At 41.0% G+C, this 24,136-nt stretch overlaps 1 long non-coding RNA gene across 2 annotated transcripts in view; it reads right to left on the bottom strand.

Moving 5' to 3' along the window:
* The window catches only part of LOC133380234 (uncharacterized), a 69,003-nt gene that overhangs the window by 14,173 nt on the left and 30,694 nt on the right, over window positions 1-24,136 (bottom strand). Inside the window, exon 1 of one of the 2 annotated variants that reach the window (XR_009761389.1) lies at window positions 14,769-14,851. The exons of the other annotated variant lie outside the window; for it this stretch is intronic. This is a non-coding gene — a long non-coding RNA (uncharacterized LOC133380234). Of the gene's footprint in view, window positions 1-14,768; window positions 14,852-24,136 lie in introns of those variants that run through there. 2 annotated transcript variants of the gene reach the window in all.

Raw genomic sequence — 24,136 nt, 5'->3', positions numbered from 1 at the left:
TTTGGTGTGTGATCAATTTTTTCCTGTATTTCTGCTAAAATCTCCCCAATTCCACTTCTTCTGCATTTGCCGTTGGAGCATAAACTTGGATGATGGTTATGTTAATAGGTTTCCCGTTAAATCTCATTGATACAATTCACTCAGACCTTGCATTATAGCTCTTAATTGCTTTTGCTACATCACAGTTTCTTCTTAATTTCTCATTTCCTGCATAAAATATTTTATAGTTGCCTGATTGAAAATGTCCCATTCCCGTCCATTTTAATTCAGTCATGCCAAATATTGGAATGTTGATATGTTCCATTTCTTGCTTGACAATTTCTAACTTTCCCTGGTTCATGCTTCTCACATTCCATGTTCCTATTGTGTACATCGTACAACTCTGGACTCTCCTTTTGCATCTGTGTGCATCAGCCTCTGGGCTTCCTTTTGGCTTTGACCCAGCTACGTCCTTAGTCACAGCGCTATTCGTACTTGTCCTTTGTTCTTCCCCAGTAGCTTGGCGAATGCCTTCTCACTTAAGGGTCTCATCTTCCAGCACTATCTCGTGTTGCATTTTGGATACTCTGTTCATAGGGTTTTTGTAGTAAGAGGTATTCAGAGGTGGTTTACCACTGCCTTCCTCTGAGTTTGGATGTATCTTAGTCTGGTGTCCAAAGATTGACCATTCCACTATGGGTGCCCCTGCTAGGAATCTAGCCTCTTAACACCACGTGAAGGTGTGCATCCTAGAGGGGTTTTTGAAGCCATAAGTTCCGGATAAATATTTCTTTAACAGTATCTTGTTGGAAGCACTAAACAACAGATTAGACCTAGTTCTGGTATCCCTTTTGTAAACATATACAACAGGGATGCAATCTGCAGTGGAAGAGAATGGTTTTTAATCCTTTCCTCTCTGCCATAACTTTCCTGCAGTAGGCATAAACAACACAACTTTTTAAAGATTGTTTTATTATGTTCATAATATTGAAAAGTTATTTATGCTTGCTGTTATATTTGTTGTTACTGTTTTATTATTTTTGTTATTAGGAAATTGTTTTTGCAATTGTTTTTGAGATGTATTTCTGTTCCCCTTGTTGTAAGTCTCCTTGAGCACAATTTTTTGTGGAAAGGCGGCGTACAAATAAAAATGAATGAATGAACTAGAGGAAGTAACTTTGGGAGGAAAAATGGTGCAGGAAATATGTTAGCGAGTCCTCTGTCCCCTTGCTAATCTTTAAATTATACCTCCATGGACCCCAGAAGTGGGGGAGGCAGAGGGGTTAGAGATCCCCCCTCAAAGATTGATCAGAGGAGCTGCATCCTTCATGGATGATCAAGCAAAAAAAAAAAGTGCTATTGTGATCATGGCTGATTAATGCCCTATAAGTGTTCCATAAATTGTTGCTATGATCAATTCCTAATTCTTAGATGTACTTTTAAGTCATCAAGTGTACGCATGATAGTTCCTCTTTTCAGCAATGTTGAATACAATAACTTACAGCTTTATAAGCAGCTTTGTCACCTCACCTGGGCTCTGAGAAAGGACCAAAGGGGCCCTCCTCTTCAGGCATTCTGAGCAAGGTGGCCAAGAGAATGCCTTCACTGCTGCAATGTAAACTTAGATGTTTTAAAACTTTTTTTGTTTGCTTTTTTAAAAAACTGAGTTTAAAAGGCACCTGAAAATTAAAAGGTAACATTTGTGGCACTGTGACTGCCATGAGTTTACCTACCATCACCTTTAAAACTCTTTTTGATTTCGGCAGCTGTATGGTATAAACCATGGAAATGTCTAAACAACAACACAGAAATACACATAAAATGTAATTCACCTTTTGTCCCAATAAAATTACTTCCAAATCTCAGCCTATGATGGCTAAACTTGATGAGATACCATTCATGCAATTATCAATGTATTTATTTATTATTAGAATGTATTTCCCGCCCTTCACCCAAAGGTCCCAGGGTGGGTTACAACAATTTTAAACACATTTATTCATTTCATTTACAAATCTCTTCCTGTGAAGCATCTGAAAGGGAATTCACAATACAATAAAAACATATTTAAAACAATTGCATATAAAATCATGAGGACTAAAAAAACAAACAAAAACAAAATCACAATGATATGGAAATGGGAGAACTCAAATGAGAAACCGAAACGGACAAATTTACCCATCCCTAGCTATGAGTGGCTCTCAGTAATGTGACTACTAGTCTCGCTGAATGTATACTATCTCCAGGCATACCTCTGCTGGGGAACAACAATGGGAGAGAGCTTTTACTCTCATGTCCTGTTTGTGGGCTTCCCATAGGCATCTTGCTGGCCACTGTGAGAAAACAGAATGCTGGACAGTCATGGCACACGAGGTGGGGTGCCACAGCAGTGCCTGGCTGCAGTGCCAGTCAGGACAGGGAAAGATTCGGGTTAATGGTGTCATCAGGCACATCTGTGCATTCATCTGTGCTTCCCTGCCACTGTCAATCTTGCCCTTCTCTTGCCTTCACCACCACCCCGCCCCATCCTGGTCCCAGTGAGCAGCATTGCCCCACCTCATATGCTGTAACTGATGCTTGACTAGGTAAGCCTTTTTTTGTCTGATCCAGCAGGATTCTTCCTATGGTCCTGGAATGGTAACCCTCTAGGAGACAAAACTTCCATAGCATCCACGGTGTGTAAAATTACTTTAGTACACAGTGTGATCCCTCCATATACAACAACTATGTCCAACTGAGAAATGTGCTTAATTGAAATAATATTGCACAGACAGCTACAGGAGTCTTCTAGAAAGTACAGTTCAAGTTATTCATTGGAAGTTTCTCCTGCACCATCCCATGAATGTTTGAGGGTAAAGTTGCTTGCCTCCGTAGCAATCTTGATGCCTCATCCACATCTACTGTAGTCCCCAGTGAGGTGTCCAGTGCAACATCTGCTGCAACTTCTTGGGAACGGTTTCAGTTGTTGTGGCCTGATGACATGGACAAGGTGTTTGCAACAATGCGGCCAGCAACGTGTCCTCTTGACCCTTGCCCTTCTTGGCTTATTAAAGCTTGCTGAGGGGGTTTGACCGAATGGATCCAGGGTGTGGTCAACACATCGTTGTGGGAGGGAGTGATTTCAGCTGCCCTGAAATAGGCCACCCTGGACCCATTGGTTTGTGACAACTACCGCCCAGTTGCAAATACCCCCTTCTTAGGGAAGGTAATTGAGAGGGTTGTGGTACAGCAATTGCAAGTATTCTTGGATGGAACAGATTATCTTGACCCATTCCAGTCTGAGTTCAGGCCTGGTTATGGGACTGAATTGGCCTTGGTTGCCCTGATGGATGACTTTTATCAGGAAAAGGACAGGGGGAGTGCAACCCTGTTATTCTTACTTGATCTCTTGGAAGCTTTTGATACCATTGACCATGATATCCTTTTGGGCTGACTTAGTGAGATGGGTATCGGAGGTACTGTTTCACAGTGGTTCTGATCCTATCTCCAGGGTCGTTTTAATAGAATAGCATTGGGCGATTGTCTTTCAGCCACCTGGCAGTCGTACTGTGGGGTGCCACAGGGTACCATCTTGTTCCCCATGCTGTTTAACATCTATATGAAGCCCTTGGGAGCAGCCATCAGGGGATTTGGGGAAGGTGTCAGCAGTACACTGATGATACCCAGCTCTATTTCTCTGTAACATCTGAATTGGGAGAGGCAGTGCAAGCCCTGGACCAGTGCCTGGACTCTGTGGTGGGCTGCTTGGGGGCCAATAAACTGAGTTGAAATCCTAGCAAGACAGAGACGCTGTGGGTTGGTGGTTCCCGAGTTCAGATCATTGGTCAGTTGCCTGCTTTGGATGAGGTCATATTCCCTCTGAAAGAGCAGGTTCATAGCCTGGGGGTGCTCCTGGATCCATCTTTGTTGCTAGAGGCCCATGGCTAGGAGTGCATTTCACCAGCTTCAGATGGTAAGACAGCTGCGGCCATTTCTAGACAGGGATAGCCTGATCACTGTTGTGCATGCACTGGTAATCTCCAGGTTGGATTACTGTAATGTGCTCTATGTGGGGCTACCCTTGAGGTTGGTCTGGAAGCTGCGGCTGGTGCAAAATGTGGCAGCGAGACTGCTCACTGGAGCAGGTTATCGCCAACATGTCACTCCACTACTAAAAGAATTGCACTGGTTATCATTCAGACCATGGTATTCCCAATCTCTATGTATGGATGTGAAAGTTGGACAGTAAGAAAGGCAGATAAGAGAAAAATCAACTCATTTGAAATGTGGTGCTGGAGAAGAGCTTTGCGCATATCATGGACTGCGAAAAAGACAAATAATTGGGTGTTAGAACAAATTAAACCAGAACTATCACTAGAAGCTAAAATGATGAAACTGAGGTTCTCATACTTTGGACACATAATGAGAAGACATGATTCACTAGAAAAGACAAAAATGCTGGGGAAAACAGCAGGGAATAGAAAAAGAGGAAGGCCAAACAAGAGATGGATTGATTCCATAAAGGAAGCCACACACCTGAACTTACAAGATCTGAACAGGGTGGTTCATGACAGATGCTCTTGGAGGTCGCTGGTTCATAGGGTCGCCATAATCGACTTGAAGGCACATAACAACAACAAAACCTATTAGCTACCGGGCTAAGTTCAAGGTTCTAGTTTTGGTGTACAAAGCCCTCTACAGCTTGGGACCAGGATACCTGAAAGACTGTCTTATTCCTTATATACCCAGATGATCACTCCGCTCTGCAGGTGAGGGGCTTCTGCAGATACCATCTTACCAGGAGGTCCATTCCGCATACCATAGGAAACGGACCTTTAGTGTAGTGGCACCAAACCTTTGGAATTCCCTCCCCTTAAATTAATGACAGGCACCATCTCTGTTATCTTTTGGGCGCCTACTGCAGCCCTTCCTCTTTTAACAAGCCTTTTAAGTATCTCAGTCTGCATCTGTGTTGGAATTGCTTTTTAATTTGGTTTTAAACGTTTTAAAAATGTTTTTAAAGCTTTCTTAAAAATGTTTTTAAAGGTGTTTTCTTTTCATATGTTTTTAATGGTTGTTGTTGTGTTTTAATATATTTTAAAGTCTGTTTTTATGATGTTTTAAAGTATTTGTAGTGCTTTTGTTTGCCGCCCTGGGCTTCTACTGGGAGAAAGGGAGGGATATAAATCAAGTGAATGAATGAATGAGGATTGAAAATTTCCAGACTGCTCTAAATATATAAAACTGGGGTTTACTGCAGCAGCTCTAAGTATTTATTCATGCCCTGCATTATTGAAGACAAGGTAGTGTTTTGCTCTTCAAGGCCCTATATCATTCAGTTGGCTGGCATTTACCAATGCAAATACTATGAAATAACAGATGATGAAAATAATCACAATTATTTTTCCTTTTCTCTATCTACATAGTAAATAAAAAGATACTGAACACAGTAGCTTCTGTTGATGTATTTACCTTTTCCCCATCATAGAACTCAAGGCAATGTTTGTGAGGGTCCCCAGTGGCCTCCCATCTAGGCATAGACCAGACCCAGACCTGCTTAGCTTTAGCAAGGCGGCTGCATCATCTGTCTCACACCATATACACTGCCTTGAGTTCCATGAAAAGTGGAATAGAAATAAATATAGTGTGGGTTTATGTAAGTTTGCATGTATATGTCCTGGGATACTTCTGATTAATAACACTTGGAATTAGGCTGATCATTTCCTGATCCTTGAGAAAGTGCTGCATCTTTTTATAGGAAAGAAAATACAGTACCTAAATACAACAGCAACTATCAGTCCACTTGCCACTGCTTCCACATCAACAGATTTCAAAGTGGCATGTTTCAAGTGTGGACTGGGAAGTGAACCTCCTATTTGCAAGATATCTTAGACATATATGGTATATGTGGCACAGCAACTGGACCCACAATTCTCAAGGTGAATGTGAAGTCCATGCATACACCAACATTACAACTGGGAAAAAATGGATCTTGTGAAGAACAGCAAGCTCAGAGAGAATGAACTAAACCAAGAAAACCTTGCCATGAGTCCTTTCCCAACTAGTGGGCCACCAGGTGTTGCTGGACCACAACTCCCATCAGCCTCAGCCAGCATTGCCAATCGTCAGGAAAGATGGGAATTGCGACTTCCGGGAAGGGTGACTTCGCCTGTGCCTGCCTTTGAGACGAGCTCTCGTCTCAGAGGAAGCTTTTTCAGTTTTAAAATCAGTCAGAACATTTTTTTTTTGACTGGTAAAGACTTTCTCCTGGGCAGGGAGAAACGTAGAGATTAACCACAAAAGCCTGTGTTTGTTGGGAGGACTGGATTTCATTAGTTTATGAGAGAAGGTTCAGCCAGCAGTGCCGGACGGACTTCCAAACAAGCTCTAACTGATTAAGCGACACATTTATCTTTTCTTCAAAGGAAAACGGATTTTAACAGGCAAGCATCCTTCTTTCTATTTTTATCATCTGGTTTAAATTGTTGCAGCAAAAAGAGATTTGTCAATGAATCAGCTATAAAGAATCCCTGGGTGAGTTATAACTCTTCTCTTTCATTCACGAAATTAAGGAGGAAAGAAATTGAAAAAGCTTATCTTTGTTATTATTGCAAAAAGCTGGCCTGGAATTTGTGCATTTTAAAGATACAAACGGATGAGGGATTTCTATTCCAAGGAGAAAAAAAATAAATAAATCTGATTTATGAACTTTTGGAGTATTATATGTCTGGGACTATTTTTTTTTTGGTCTATTTCATTTTGACAAATCTGCTTGTTCATGATGCCACTAACTGTTTTGATGCTGTGAACTAAATTTATTTTGCATTCCTGAACATATAAGAGATAAGGCAGGCTGTGCTGTCTACACTGTGATGTCATCAGGCTTGGAATATTAACCCAATTGTTGCTGGAATAAGAAGTGAGTTTTTTTTTTGTGGTTTTAAGAATGGCAATCAAGAAAGTGGCTGAGATCCTGGAAGTAACTATGCTTCAGAAAATAATGGATGAGATTGAGATAACGAAACAAACCCTGAGACAGGGTAGACAGGAGATGAAAATTGAATTTGGCAAAATAAAGCAGGAGCTTAAAGAAATAGGGGATCTTGTGAGAGAGGAGGTTGATGAGATCAGAGATACAACTGGACAAGCATTAGAAGATGAAAAAAGAAAAATTAAAGGGAAGATGCAAGCCCTGGAGATTGGAACAAATGTGGAACTGGAAAAAGACTTGGAGTTTATGGATATTAGAGATAAAATTTACTGTTTGGAATTCAACGTTGTCTCTGAAGAAATTAATGAAGATATTAGAGATAAAGCTATCAATGTCTTGGATAAATTTCTGGACTGGAATGATGTGATGGAGCTTGACATAGAAAAAATCTATGGAATTAATTACAGATATGTGACAATGGAAAAACTCTCAAGAGATGTGCTAGTGCATTTCGTAAAAAAGAAGAACAGAGATATGACTTTACAACAATATTTCAGCAACACATTCAGAATTGATGGCAAGGAAATATTTGTGATAAAGGAAATTCCCATCAGACTCTTATTATATGACTATGGCTATGACAGCAAGATTATTATGGGATATTGACAATGGAAGAATGGCTACTGAAATTACTGGACTTAACAGGATTATTGAAGATGGAAGATGGAATTAACATTGATAATGGAAGAATGGCTATTGAAATTATTGGACCTAACGGATTTGATGAGATGGATTAATCGACATGTTTATTTGGAGAAAAATTGATAGATATATTTCTCAAGGAATTGAAACCTCTCTGACTTTTTGTGGAAAGAATAAAGTAATGTTTATGAGATTTGATGATTAATTAAGATAACTACTGGAGGAAAGTGATTTTGTAATATAATTTAAGAGACAGGTTTGTTATATATTGTAGACCTATAACTGATCTGCGACAAATCGGAAGTCAACATTTTATTTTATTGTTTAATTATTTTTGTTTTGTTTTTGAAAATTTGAATAAAAATTAATGATAAAAAAAAGGAAAGATGGGAATTGCAGTCCAACAACATCTGGTGGCCCACTAGTTGGGAAAGGCTGGCCTATACACTCCAGTAAACTAGCTGGTATTTTCTGTAGTGTAGGCCAAAGTAAACAGAATAGTTCATTAGACATATTCCTGATATTTCATTTACAGGTCATGCCATATTTATCAGCAATGTCTATATCCAGCATGACAGGGTACTGTTGACTTCCTTAACAACAAAATTAACTCCAAATGCCAACAAATGATGTCATATCGTTCACAGGTCACTCATCTTACAGGTACTTCCCGTCTTATGCTGACAGGATGTTTGTCTTATCACTTACTTGCCTGAATTTCTTCATGAGACAAACTGCTTGCACATATATGGAGATGAGCCAGTTGTGTGGGGCAATCCCCAGGCTCTTATGGGAGCAACTTCTCAAGAAAATGACATGATGGAGTGGTCATCTGTGTCAGTAGTTCATTTCTAGAAAAAGCAATACCCAGGCTCAAATATGTCAGCGAGTACTCTGGAGTTACTCAGTAGTGAGGGGAAAGGTATGCAATTATTTCACAGAGACACTTTCCCATATATTCTGTCACTGAGCCCTGGTGAGCCTTGGCCCAAATCAAACCTGAACTGTGTTCGCCTTTGCCCAAGATCACACTTCAGGCTCAAATCGTTACATCCAAACTCAGCCTAACTGAAAGTGCTGCTTCCAAACTGGAGAGTGGAAGTGTCTCAGCACCAAACAGTGGTTAAATAAGCAGATAGGAGGAGTGGAGTGTCTGCAAGCTCCCCCTCTCTCACCAGTAAAACATTGGCCTTGTGTGTGGTTCCTGAGGGCCAAACTAAACGTGATGTTACATGTGTATTTAATGTGTACTTTTAAAAATAAAAATCACAAATAGCATCAGCTGAGAGAAGTGATAGATACTGGGATCACAGCAGAGGTGTGTGTGTGTGTGCGCGTGAGAGAGAGAGAGAGAGAGAGAGAGAGAGAGAGAGAGAGAGAGAGAGAGAGAGTTAACCATTTCCTCCCCTGCTGTGATTCTGAGGAAAATCCCTCCTCTGAAACTTGTATTTGCATTGAGAGGAAATTCCCCAGTGGTGCCAGTGGGGATTTCCTCCCAGTGCAAATACCAGCTTGGGAAGAATGATTGTATTCAGGACACCTGGGGAAGAAAGGATTAAATCACACATGCACAAGTTCTGTTGCAATCCTGATAATGCACAGTTTCATGTGAAAACATCACACAGTGGATGGCAAGGGAATAGTGCAGGAGCAATGACTGCTTTATCCCTCTTTTTAAAATACAACAAGGTATGATGATGATGAATTAATATCCCTCCCTTCCTCCTGAAAGAGCCCAGAGTGGCAAGCATATCCACAATAAAACATTTTTTTAAAAGCATTTAAACAGATAAAACATTCATACTCTACTGAAACTTTCAAAAATTAACCAAGAACCTTCTCCAAATTGTTGGCGTGGTGGTATGGTAAGAAGCACATACCATCATATGTGGTGGGAATATTCAAAAGTGCAGTATTTCCGGAAGTTGGTCTTTTATAAAATTGAGGATATAACTAATCAACTTATAGAGCTGGATTGTTATTTAGCTTTAGTAAACATTTTCTCAAACAGCAATAAGAATTTGAAAATTAAAGTGCTGATAAATTATCTTCTAATGGCAGTGAAACAAACAATTGCCTGTTTCTCGAAGGATCTGGAAGGAGCTACAAAAGAATATTGGTATAAAAAGGGCTCCTACTGGGAGGAAGGGCAGGATATAAATCAAATAATAAATAAATAGGTTTGGGATACAGCTTTGATTGAAAAGTTGACAAAAAAATTGGCTGGGGAGGTTTAAAAAGGGATAGTTTCGGATCAGAATTGTATAATTTTGTAATGTATGGGTAATGAATGATGTAATGCTGCCATCTCAGTAAGCTTGTTGTGGAAAAAGTTGTGGAACTTTTTGTTGTAGTAACATTAAGGATAACAGCAACATTTGTGATCTTTCTACTGTATTTTATAGATAATCATTCTTTTGTGATTGTTTACTGTGCTTATCAGTCTCCAGAATTGAGTTGTATTTATGTTCAGAATTTTATTTGTTTTAAATTCTGTTCTTCGTATATTTCTATAGGTGAAGTCAATAAAAATATAGATTAAAACATTCTAAAAACAGAGTTAAATACATTTAAAAACATTCCATGTCTGGAGACAGAAAGCACACAGCATGTAAGTTAGCAAATAGAATTTAATTAAATTGCATGATTGTACAGGGCAGGAAGGCATTCAGCATTGCTGATATTTTCCATGAGATCTCTCTCTCTCTCACTGACTCACTCAGGGCTACATTGATTTATTCTGCAACATATTTTTACTCTACTTTTCTCACAGAGACTCAACTTAGGTAAAATAATGCAAGCAAAATGCTTCTGCCAACGTTGCTGATATTTTACGTGAGTGCTCTCTCACACACACACGGCTACGTATATTAATTCTGCAACATGTGTTTACCCTGCCTTTCTCACAGAGACTCAACTTCGTTACAATAATGCAAGCAAAATGTTTCTGCTGTAGCTTAATACAAAGCCCTCAGTCATGTCCTGCTCCATGAACACAAATGGAGTGCTTCTATTTGCAAGGTATAAACTCTTGCCCTGTTGAAACAATGGCAGAAACAAAATTTAAGACTTCTCATAATCCAAAATGACAGGGCCTTAGCAGGAGAAGGAATTCTATTCTGGTCATCAACTATGTCATGGAAACTAACCAATAAGTGGCTGTAATACTCACACAACTACAGATACATATAGAAAATTTACAGTAGCATCTGGGAAATAAAATTGGCTTTTTCCCAGAGAGAAAATATTGACGTGTGCTTCTGGGGAAATGCCACTTCTGCACAACATTTAAGTTACAACTGATAGTTCTTATTTATTATTAAATTTATATCCCATCCTTCCTCCCAGTAGGAGCCCAGGGTGGCAAACAAAAACATTAAAACACTCTTAAACACCATAAAAACAGGCATTAAAATATATTAAAACAAAACATCTTTAAAAACATATTTTTAGAAAAGCTTTAAAAGCATCTTAAAAAGCAATTCACACAACAAAACAATTATCTGGAAAGCTCCTAAAAGAAAGCCAACATATATTGGAGAGCCAGCATAGTGTAGTGGCAGCAGAAAGAATGCCGAACTTGGGCCATGCAATCTGGAATTGGCTTTTCAGTGCACCTGCACAAGCCCAACTTCACCACCACCCTGTCCTGCCCCACCTCAGTACTGCCCTATTAAGGGCTGTTCCTATCCCAATGTATGACTTACGACATGTAGTAAGTAATTGGTGCTGACCCTGACCTACCATTTTGCACCTGCTCCCCCCCCCATTTTGCACCTGCTTCCAGCAGCCCTTGGGGGTTTTATTTAAAACCACAGTAGCTCATGGAAACCTGAAGACTGCCCATCTGTCCTGTTCTTAGGAGTCTCTTTAAGGAGGTGAGAGACTCCTCAGCAAAAACACAAGTGAAGGCAGTACAAGGGCAGTATCTAGGGTCACTGTCAAAGCCAAGGGGTCAGGCAAGAATCAGAGTCCAAGCAGTCCAGGGTCAGAAGCCAAGCGGTTTGTAAGCATCACAGGAATGGGACAAGGCAAGAGACACATCAAGAGTAATCTTTAGACAGGGCAGGTACAGAACTGGTGCATAGACATTGTACCAGCAGCCCTTCCACCCTAGCACTGGGATTTTTATACAGGAGCTGCTGATTCACACCCCAAACCTCAGCTGGCTCCCATTGATCACCTGCAGCCAGTCCTTTACTCCTGAGGAGTCCAGACCTGTAGTTGGGCACTTCTCCAGATTGGCCAGGTCCCCATCTGATGTTGGAGGTGATGCCTCTGCCTTGGGCTTGGGGGCAGTTCAGCCTTGATGTCAGAGGTGCACATGGCCATCCTGGGCCTTGTCACAGGATCCTAACCACTCACCCTTAGATGGAGACTGAGCTTGGGCTTGGTCCAATACTGGAATCTCCTGATCTTCCTCTGATGAGAACTCCCCTGGCTGGGACCTGACACCATCCATAGCTACATTACAGGATTGTGGTGCAGTTATAATTGGGGAGGGAGAACCACGTGTATTGGTTTGAGGTCCTTTGAGGAAGTCCTTGGAGATATAATAAATATTTTATACAAGAGGATTTGTAGTCTGCTTGTTGACTTCAGCCAGACTGCATTTAGCTGCACCATGGAAATCAACCAAAGCTCCATCTGGTAGACATGGATATGGACAAACACTCTCCTTACTAAACTGATTTACTATAAAAGAGAAAACAAGGGCAGTTTGTGAAATACATTTGTAGAATATTGGATTTATTTGTAAACTACTGGAATACTAATTCCCAGGATAAAGCTTATATATTATCTTCTTTGTTACAGATGAATGCTTCTGTAGATTTTGCATATTTCTAATAAATAAATAAATAAATAAATAAATAATGCTAATAAGCAAATATGGGAAGTCTTAAAACCAAGAACTGATTTTAGTTGGTGTCCCCAGTACTGAAAGAAGTATAGCAGGAATATAAAAATTCTAGTTTCTTCTGGTGAACAACATTTCCCCTGAACATAAACAGAGTGGATCATACTGTCAAAGACACACTTCATTATGATAGAAATCTGAACATAATGCTACTATATCCATAAAATCACAACAGAGTGAAATTCTGGGCCCCAAAAGCAATATTATAGTAAGTACAATTGTTTTGTTTTGTTTATTATAACCTGTCCTTCATCAGACAGTGGTTCCAGGGCAGGTTACAGAAAAATTATCTAAAAACCAATACAATCAGGTCAAACACTTTAAATATAACAATGTAGCTAAAAGCAAACAGTAGCAGCTTATCAATAATATCAGACCCCCACAAGAGCTTGGGTGCACTGATGAGTTTTCAGTTGGTGTTGAAAATTAGACAGACAGCACTAGGTGTAACTCAGTGGGGAAGGAGTTCGTTGCTCTCAGTTAAAATTCAAAAAGAAGGTAAGGTAAGGAACTAGCAAAAGAAGGCAATGCACTAACAATGGACATCTAATCCAAAGTTGAGTAAATGTAAATTCAGATAATGACATATGAAAATGGCAATTTTTCTAATACCACTTGGTGTGACAGAATCTAGATGCTGCTGTCTCACAAGGTCATGTGAAGGCATGGCAAATTGTGGCTGTGACATCTTAAATTCCTTAAATGAAAAATACATGCCTAATTTTTATAAATTCATCTACAGGGGCCATATCATGAAAAAAAGAGAAAGAAAGAAAGAAAGAAAGAAAGAAAGAAAGAAAGAGTTATATTTTTAGATTAAAAATATTTCTTGGAAACAATATCTGTGATCATTTTCTAAACCTTTAACTGGTACCATTGCCAACTTATTACTGGGAGGAAACTTTATTAGAGGGCAAGGTTAAAACAATTGTGGTGGATTGATTGGGGAAGAAGTCTAGAGAATGGAAGAATTAGTCAAATGCAGCATCTGACTAAACTCTTCCATTCCATATATGCAACATCTCCCTCATTGGAGGCAGCACTAGGAAGCATGGGGAGAGACAGCCTGAGTGACTCAGCAAACCATCCACATGAAGGCTTAGAATAAACGAGAATACAGTTTGATTCTGTTTGTATTAAATGTGTCTAAATCCAACTTCTGTGAGGGAGATACCAAGGAAAAACTAATGTGTGGATGACCACTAAATGGTGGTACCAATTTACATGTCTATGCATAGTCATTAGGGCTGTGGACTCTCTTTGTACAAATAACAAATAACAAACCAAATAAGATTGATTCAGGCCTATTTTTATTCTGTCCAAATTGGGTCGAAGCAGCTACAAATCTCTACAGAGTAGACTGGCTAGTCCTGAATCGATTTGCAGAGATTTGTACAGATCTGTTGCTCAAAACAGTCAGTAATGATAATACAAGATATCTATGAAATAGTGCAATTACAACACCATAAAGGAGAACACCAGGGTGGGGAGAGAGGGAGGAAGGCTAGAATGCTACCATCCCACCCAACATTCTCCAATCACAGTGCTTGGAAGGGACGAAGTCTTAAAACGTAAGTTTTGTCTCTTAGAAATGTTTGGTGTGGTATGGACAGAGCTTGGAAAAGTTACTTTTTTGAACTACAACTCCCATCAGCCCCAGCCAGCATGGCACTGGCTGGGGCTGATGGGAGTTGTAGTTCGAAAAAGTAACTTTTCCAAACTCTGGATATGGATGGGATTTGATCAGCTTGTGTATGTTTTCTGTTCTTTCCAAATCAATCTCAGTCCCATCCTTATTTACACTTTTTAAAAAAGTTTGTTGTCTTCTTTTATTTGATTCTGATTGCGAATAATTATGAAGCCTTGTGTGCATATTTAGCCACAGCTTTCTGAATTCAGTATTATTATTTTCCAGTTGTTACCCACAAACAATAAGAAGCAGCCAGCTTGTGGTTACACATCTTTTAAATTATAATTAGCCAGCCAGCCAGCCAAGCCTTGCAGACATATTAGCCAGCATTCTGAGTTGAAAATTATTATTATTACTACTACTACTACCACCACCACCAGTTGCTAACCAAGGAGAGTATTATTAATATTAAATATTAAATAGTATTTTAATATTTAATTAATATTAAATAGTATTTTTATTTTCTACTCACTACTGCTGTTGGCAAGGTGCCCCCCATATGACAGGGTCTTTTTTTAAAAAAAAACAAAATTTTAAAGGTGGCTAGCATAAAAACCTCTAGAGCTACTTACCTAAAATTTGGCAGTGTTAATCCCCTCTATAGGGGCTACCATGTCACCAAATGTAGTGTTCCTAGATGCACATTATCTCCATGGAGTGCTGCCAGCCCATGTCTGCTTGATGCTACCTACATGTGTCTAATATTGCAAACCTAGTATTTAAAGACCCTCATTGTTTTTTCAAAATCTTGAAGGAAGGAACAGGAGAAACACAGGTGTATGGCATGATTGAGCACACACAGTCTTTTTTTAAAAATCATTTTTGCAAAAAGCACACTCTAAAAATGCTTAGCATGAAATCAGTGCCCATACACAATGAAATACAAAATATATGATATAATCAAGACAATATCAATGTGAAGATAAAGGGCAACTTGTAAACACTGTGTTTGCGTTAAGGTAGATTTTAACTTCACAGTTTTTGCTTAGCATGAAATCCCCTGGAGCAACCAAGAGGTCTTCTGTATCTTTAAAAGTTGTGCGGGGGGAAGGGAGCATTCCACCGTGAGGTTTTTCCCATTACAATGTTGCAAGAACACCTGCACTTGGCTGACTTTCTCTTCTTCTAAAGATACAGGATCAGTCGCAGGCCCTGAGCCTGGCAACCCTAAGTGGAGCATACATCCTAATAAGTGGGTTTAGGATTGCAGGCTGGGAATGTGTCTTCTCCATGATCCTTCCAACCAAGGACTGAAGCTGGAAGGAAGTTTTGCCTTGTTGATCAGAAAATGACAGAAGGCCAATCTCATGCTGTTTAAAGATGACCTAGCCAATGCAAAAGTGGCATATTGCTTGTGAAACACAGGTCTGATACTGCATGACTCTGGTTCCTTGGAGTATTTTACCAGGTCACATCCCAGCTGTCATGGGCCTGTATCAGACTTCTTCAGGGGATGAGGCTTGGGATTTAGAGTAGGAGAAGGAATTGCCCTCAGGACCTGCCCCAGATGTCCATAATGCACCATAAAACATGCATAAGAGCAGCCCATTGTGGCAGAATATCTCTGGCCTGAGGAGCCTCAGAGGGCTATAGCTCACTGCTAAAGCAGGTTGGGCCCCTTTAAATGAGGAGGCTCCTCTCATGGAAGGTTAAGTTAGCTAATGAAATACAGCTCCATATGCATCATACATTTAAAGCAGGTGGCTTCTGTGATGCGTCCTTCCCTGGCTCTCCCTGTCAGGTTCCTACCTGCTCGTGGTTACTGCCTGTCTCTAGGCACCACCAGGGACTCCACCAGTCCGGACCGCTCTCTCTTATGATTTCTCTCCCCGCTCTAGCACAGATCTCAACAGATCCCCCTGCTAGGCAACCACCAGTAACGTCCCAATACTAGTATTCCCAGAGACTCTGAATACTGGTATTGTTATTCTCTTCACCGCTGCCACCATTTGTTACAGTTCCCCTTCAGCCTTGGTCATTACCTTACCGTCCCTTCTGGTCTGTGAAACCCCAGCCAAGGATCAGGCCTTTGGTAAACCAAATTAAGTATTTATTACAGATAACAAAGCTAACAAGATTAACAAGATTTCTTCTTAAGGCACATAAGCATATGGTTTTACTCAATACTAATCCGAACTCCACCTCCCTCCTGGTAAACAACTCTCTAAACCCCACCAAGCAATCCACTCTTTCTCTTCTCCCCCCAGATTCCACAATTCACCACCTCACATTCACCCAGATTTACCTGTCATCCTTTCATTTATACTGTCAGCCATTTTAAACATTCAGCCAATCATCAAGCATTCTATTGCCCATTCACTCCCCCTCCTCTTTCACTACTTACCATGTATACTCTAAACAACCAGCACTTACCATATATACACTAATATATAGGAACATCACAGCTTCCCCCAAAGAATCCTGGGAACTGTAGTTTGTTAAGGGTGCTGAGAAGTATAGATTTGTGAGGGTAAACTACACTTCCCAAGATTCTTTGGGGGGGGTCCTATGCTTTAAATGTGCTTTAAATATATAGTGAGCATTCAGCATTAGTCTGAGCATGATTGTTGCTGAAATAATATCTGAGATCTGCGCTTATGACATCTCCAGCCTGAGCTCTGCATTGAGCTGTCCAGGGTATCAGCTCACCTCACCTCTGTATTCATCAAAATGGAACCCCAGCTTCAGGCCAGGACATTTCTGATTCAAGCCCCAGATTCCTGACATGGGGTGAGGCATAATGCTGGAGCACATGCTTTGTATGCAGAAGATCCCAAGCTCAATCTCTCACAGCTCCAGTTAAGATGCATCAGGGTGCAGGTGATGTGAAAGACCCTTCCCTGAGAACCTGAAGTGACCAGAGGGATGGCAACCCTGGACTTAATCCTCAGTGGGGACAGGGACCTGGTGCGAGGTATAAGTGTTGTCGAACCGATTGGGAGCAGTGACCATAGTGCTATTAAATTAAACACACATGTAAATGGCCAATTTGGGTCCCGACTCATAGGGAGGCCCGGAGGGCAGTGACAAGATCAAGGGCCTTCTCAGTGGTGGCCCCCGAACTATGGAATAGTCTCCCCGAGGAGGTTCGCCTGGCGCCGACACTATCATCCTTTCGGCGCCAGGTTAAAACCTTTCTCTATTCCGAGGCATTTTAATTTTTTGTTAATGATTGTAATGATTGTAATGTTTGTAATTTGATTTTAGCCTTTGCTGTTTTTAGATTGTGAAATTTGATTTTAGACTGATGTTTTTGTATTATATTGTATTTTATTGTATCTATGTTCACCGCCCAGAGAGCTATTGCTAGTCGGGCGGTATATAAGTTTTAAAAAAGTCCAGAGACTCACATCACTCAAAAATGCTTGGAAATTGTTTAAAAACACTATATTAGAAGCTCAACTGAAATGCATACCGCAGATCAGAAAAGGTACCGCCAGGGCCAAGAAGATGCCAGCATGGTTAACGAGCAAAGTCAAGGAAGCTCTTAGAGGCAAAAAGTCTTCCTTCAGAAAACGGAAGTCTTGTCCGAATGAAGAAAATAAAAAAGAACACAAACTCTGGCAAAAGAAATGCAAGAAGACAATAAGGGATGCTAAAAAAGAATTTGAGGAGCACATTGCTAAGAACATAAAAACCAACAACAAAAAATTCTATAAATACATTCAAAGCAGGAGACCATCTAGGGAGGTGATTGGATGATAAGGGAGTCAAAGGTGTACTAAAGAACGATAAGGAGACTGCAGAGAAGCTAAATGAATTCTTTGCATCTGTCTTCATAGTGGAAAATATAGGGCAGATCCCTGAACCTGAACTAACATTTGCAGGAAGGGATTCTGAGGAACTGAGACAAATAGTGGCAACGAGAGAGGAAGTTCTAGGCTTAATAGACAATATAAAAACTGACAAATCACTGGGCCCGGATGGCATCCACCCGAGAGTTCTCAAAGAACTCAAAGGTAAAATTGCTGATCTGCTAACTAAAATATGTAACTTGTCCCACAGGTCCTCCTCCGTGCCTGAGGACTGGAAAGTGGCAAATGTAACGCCAATCTTCAAAAAGGGATCCAGGGGGGATCCCGGAAATTACAGGCCAGTTAGCTTAACTTCTGTCCCTGGAAAACTGGTAGAAAGTATTATTAAAGCTAGATTAACTAAGCACATAGAAGAACAAGCCTTGCTGAAGCAGAGCCAGCATGGCTTCTGCAAGGGAAAGTCCTGTCTCAGTAACCTATTAGAATTCTTTGAGAGTGTCAACAAGCATATAGATAGAGGTGATCCAGTGGACATAGTGTACTTAGACTTTCAAAAAGTATTTGACAAGGTACCTCACCAAAGACTTCTGAGGAAGCTTAGCAGTCATGGAATAAGAGGAGAGGTCCTCTTGTGGATAAGGAATTGGTTAAGAAGCAGAAAGCAAAGAGTAGGAATAAACGGACAGTTCTCCCAATGGAGGGCTGTAGAAAGTGGAGTCCCTCAAGGATTGGAATTGGGACCTGTACTTTTCAACTTGTTCATTAATGACCTAGAATTAGGAGTGAGCAGTGAAGTGGCCAAGTTTGCTGATGATACTAAATTGTTCAGGGTTGTTAAAACAAAAAGAGATTGCGAAGAGCTCCAAAAAGACCTCTCCAAACTGAGTGAATGGGCGGAAAAATGGCAAATGCAATTCAATATAAACAAGTGTAAAATTATGCATATTGGAGCAAAAAATCTTAATTTCACATATACGCTCATGGGGTCTGAACTGGCGGTGACCGACCAGGAGAGAGACCTTGGGGTTGTAGTGGACAGCACGATGAAAATGTCGACCCAGTGTGCGGCAGCTGTGAAAAAGGCAAATTCCATGCTAGGGATAATTAGGAAAGGTATTGAAAATAAAACAGCCGATATCATAATGCTGTTGTATAAATCTATGGTGCAGCCGCATTTGGAATACTGTGTACAGTTCTGGTCGCCTCATCTCAAAAAGGATATTATAGAGTTGGAAAAGGTTCAGAAGAAGGCAACCAGAATGATCAAGGGGATGGAGTGACTCCCTTACGAGGAAAGGTTGCAGCATTTGGGGCTTTTTAGTTTAGAGAAAAGGAGGGTCATAGGAGAGATGACAGAAGTGTATAAAATTATGCATGACATTGAGAAAGTGGATAGAGAAAAGTTTTTCTCCCTCTCTCATAATACTAGAACTTGTGGACATTCAAAGAAGCTGAATGTTGGAAGATTCAGGACAGACAAAAGGAAGTACTTCTTTACTCAGCGCATAGTTAAACTATGGAATTTGCTTCCACAATGGCCACCAGCTTGGATGGCTTTAAAAGAAGATTAGACAAATTCATGGAGGACAGGGCTATCAATGGCTACTAGCCATGATGGCTGTGCTTTGCCACCCTAGTCAGAGGCAGCATGCTTCTGAAAACCAGTTGCTGGATGCCTCAGGAGGGGAGAGTGTTCTTGCACTCATGTCCTGCTTGCGGGCTTCCCCCAGGCACCTGGTTGGCCACTATGAGAACAGGATGCTGGACTAGATGGGCCACTGGCCTGATCCAGCAGGCTCTTCTTATGTTCTTATGTTCTTATGAACAGCTGCTGCCAATCAAAGCACTTGGCTAGATGGGCCAATAGTTTGACCGGTATAATAGCGTTCCCCATGTTTCTGTTACATTTTGTGAACACTTACTTTGAGTCTATACCCACTTTAGGGATGTAGGAAGCTGCCTTATATCAAGTCAGATCCATTGGCCATTACTTCAGTGTCGTCTATATTGATGGGCAGCAGCTCTCCAGCATTTCAGACAAGGGTCTCTACCTGGAGATGTCAGGGACTGAACTTTGGACTTTCTGCATTCAGAGCAGAGGCTCTGCCACTGAACTACAGTCATTCAAGGGCAGCAGTTCATTTCCAGTCACAAAGTGTACATATGTGAAACTTTATCTTCATGGCAATATTCTGACCACACCTGCCGATTTCTTTATCTTCTGCTCTCATAAGGAATTCTTGTTTCTAATTCTATACAACCTGCAACGTGCATTTTCCATGATAATTCAGCTCTTGCACAGCTCTGTGTGTTCACTCTTTCTATTAATGCCCCAATGGTCTTGATTTCATCAACCACATCCTGTAGCATACACGATAAGGCATTTGAAGGAAAAAACAACACTCCATCCATGTAAAACCCTTCAGTTAAAGTTTTTTTCTGGGTTGCTGAAGAACCATGACCTCTTTCTGAAGTGACAATTTCTGGCATTTAAATTATGCTTCAGAAGAACTCTGCCGCAGCCTGCACCTTTGACATTTTAGCTCCTTTCCCTAAGCCCTGGTACATTCCAGTAGTTCATCATTCTAGAGGCAGCTAATGAAGGGACAAATGACTGATTTGAGTAACCTCTTTTTGTATTACTTGAGTTCTCTTCCTTCAAAAAGCCTAACATCACACTTGTCTGTTAAATCACACATTTAAGCAGTAGGTGCCATCTGAGTTTATACTACTCATCTGTGTTTCTAGACAGATGCTCTAACACCACTTATCCTCTTGGCAGTAGCAACATGTAATTTAAAAGCCAATGGCATACTGCTATAAACTAAGTAGTGGGCATCACTACTTAGTGTGCACATTTACTCAGAAATAAATTGCTCTGTATGTTTTTGGACTTCATGAAAATGTGCCTAGGATTATCGTCTTCATCTAATAAAAATTGCTCATCAGGTTTGGAATCCAAATTCTTTAGATTCTCATTTCCCACTTAGCCCTTAGATGCCTGTCCCTATACCGGCTAACATCGTTATTTTTTTGGCTCAAGGGCTGCGTTCACCCTTGGCCAACTTATGGAGGCTGCATGCCAGCGGCGGATGTGGCCACCCCCCACTTTTGCATGCACACACACACACACACACACACACACACACACACACACACACACACACACACAGAGCATGGCACACACACAAACCTCTCTACCTACCTAGTACCTATGCCAACTTTTTTTTTTGTGCTGAAAAAAATTTCTGAGGGGCAGAAACATTTGCTTGAGGGCTGGGTTAGGCTCCCAGGCTGGGGGTTAGTTACCTCTGCCCTACAGCATTGCTTCTTTGAGACATTACAGCAGATAAGCTGGTGACAGTCACGTAAATTTGCCCATGCCATATAGTCAGCCAATGGCATCCAGAGAAGTGAGCAGACAAAAGGGCACAGACACCAAAGGCATTTTATGGAAGAATTAATATTTGGCCCATTTAATTGATCTACCTTTGGTGACATGGATTTATTAATGATATTGGTGAAATTCAAACAGCACTGAAAATGACAAAAGCAGGTAACATATTACCAAAAAAAAGGTAAGTAGACATGTGACCCCAATGAACATACTATGCCTTCACTGTCAAATATGTCTGTCAAATCCACTGCTTGCCATGCATGATGCCTCCCACCGCCATATCTTGCGGTGCAGTCTTATAAACTATTGCTTAAATCCGTTCAGATATAACGCTAAACCACAGCTTTGTGTTATATGAATGGACCTGCTCATGCCTCAGACCCATGTCTTTTTCTTTCCCTCTCTTTCTCTTGCATAGATGCAATGAGGAGATTTGAAGGATCTTTTATAAAGTCCCAACTGGGGGAACTATGGTTAGAGTCTGACCTTTTTTAAAATCAAAGCAAAGTTTAAATTAACCAGAGTTCCTCCTAGTTCAACCAGTAACAACAAACTTGGATTAGTTTAAACTATTCTTTAGTGTTATGTCCATACTGGCCATTGTGAAATGCTTCACATTTAGTCATAGGCCATCTTCAAAGCACAGTGTTTCTTCCATAATGCATTTTAATTCAACTAGACAGCATAACCTTGCTTTTTTAAAAAAAATTCTTCTACATTTTCTTCTCTCCTCCTCCATGTTTCTCCTCTATTTTCACCCTTGAGGGAAAAATCAGAATGAAATGACGCATCTACCCTGATCATTTAAAAAACTTTATTTCAAAATGCTTGGATATGCTAGGAAATGTAGACGGAAATGTGGGCTGGAAGACTGATTAGACGGTCTCCATGTTGAGAAAGTCTGAAGGGGGAAGCCTGTTAGATGTGTGTAGTCTTTTCCCACAAGCTAGAAACTTGCACACAGAAAGGTCTTCTGACAGCATCATCTAAAACAGTCCTGGACACTGATTCATCTTGCATGGTCAGGTCTGGTTGGTGCCTGGATGGGAGACCACCTGGGAACCATATAAAAGCCGCCTTAGCTTTCATGAAAAAAGAAAGGCAGGGTATAAATGAAACAAACAAACAAACAAACAAACATGTGCAGTTCATCTCAAGGAATTGCTAACTATTGTAATGCAAGAAGCTTCGAGAAACTGCTAGTGTCATACAGAAATACAGCAAGGGACCAGCATTCTCATCTCCAAGGGCCTTACTCTCTATGAAACCACTCCACCAACGCAGGCAGCATGTCTGGCAGTGGATGGAGGAATGACATGGCAGGCAAGGGGACTGCCCCTTTAAGGGACCACACTCCCCAGCAAATGGGCAGAACCTTAAAAAAGTAGCCAGTCTCAGGGAGCAAAAGTGGACTGGGTTCAGAAGAAGCCCTTGTTGGACCAAGTTGTCCACTCCTGGGCTCTGTCTAGGGTCCTCAAAGACCTGCTGCTGGCCTTCCCTGACTTCACACATTGTAAACTAGAAGAAATGCTACCTGCCCTCTCCTTCCATTCCAGACTACTTGTCAGGTTTGTACCCTCCTGACTCACCCGTGGGCTCTGCTTTGCCAGGACAGGACACCTATACTCACATTCCACAGGGACTGGAGATATGCTGCCATTATGCTGGCAGAATGGCCACCATGTCCAATACATGCTCAGTCTGGGAGGCAAGAAGAAAACACACACAACCAGAAAATATAAAAATGGCACAAAAAGAACAGGCATGCCCAGAGCATCACTGGAAACTCCACCAGTGCCCACCAGTCAGCGACTACTGCCACCCACATGCTGGGCCCATATGGAGAGAACCAAGGAGTTCATGATGATGAGGATATGCCCCCAAGCACATCCCCAGCATCAACACATACACAAGACAATACTGCAGCATCCATCAGTCCCAGTGGCATAACCAGTAATGACCTGGTTACTGCCAGACCCCAGCCATCCCTCCTGGTGAAGGTTCAGATCCCCATATCTTCCTCACATCAGTTTTATAACCATAACACACACACACAATGGGAAAGAAGGAGAAGACACATAACACACCACCCACACAGCTCCCTGGGCAATAGGCCTGCAGGGATAACACACATCCCTCCTTGGATAAAGGTTCAAGAAGACCCATCCATGGAGGAAAATACTCTTTTGCCAAGCAGCCAAAAGGAAGGGCCAGGACATACCACAAACTGTCGGGCACACACTGACACTAGGAACCTCCAGTGGCGCATTCCATAGGGCATGAGTTGAGAAGCAGGAGGCAAGAGTTCAAGCCCCACCAGCACATTTTCATTCAATTATATTTAGAACTGAGCACCATTTTTCTATAATATGATTATTAAATTGAGGGTTAGTTGTAGGCTTGTACTAAAATGAGATCTTATTCATAGTTCATGTTTCTGACCTCTTTTCATATCACCCTTGGATAGTAGGAGGGTATTAATTTTTCTATTTCGCTGCAGTTTGAACCTTTGCTGCTATTAAAAGAAGGGCAATCCACTCCCTTCTAATTCATGGCATTGCCCATAACACCCAACATAACAGAACGGCCAAGACTGTCCATAATACCCCACAAGTCTGTCATAGGAGCAAAGGGCAATAAATACCTGTAGGTTTCTTTATATATACCATTACCCTTTTTTGTTGTTTATTTGTTGCATATATTAGTTCCCAAAAGAGATTGGAATATGGTGGATCATGGTAGCAAAGCAGTTCACAGAGAGTTGTAAATAACTCCAGGTTTTCCATCC

This window comes from Rhineura floridana, chromosome 3, assembly GCF_030035675.1.
Source record: "Rhineura floridana isolate rRhiFlo1 chromosome 3, rRhiFlo1.hap2, whole genome shotgun sequence".
Lineage (NCBI taxonomy): Eukaryota > Metazoa > Chordata > Lepidosauria > Squamata > Rhineuridae > Rhineura > Rhineura floridana.
Note: the sequence above shows the minus strand (reverse complement) of the source record. Positions and strands in the feature narration are given on the sequence as shown.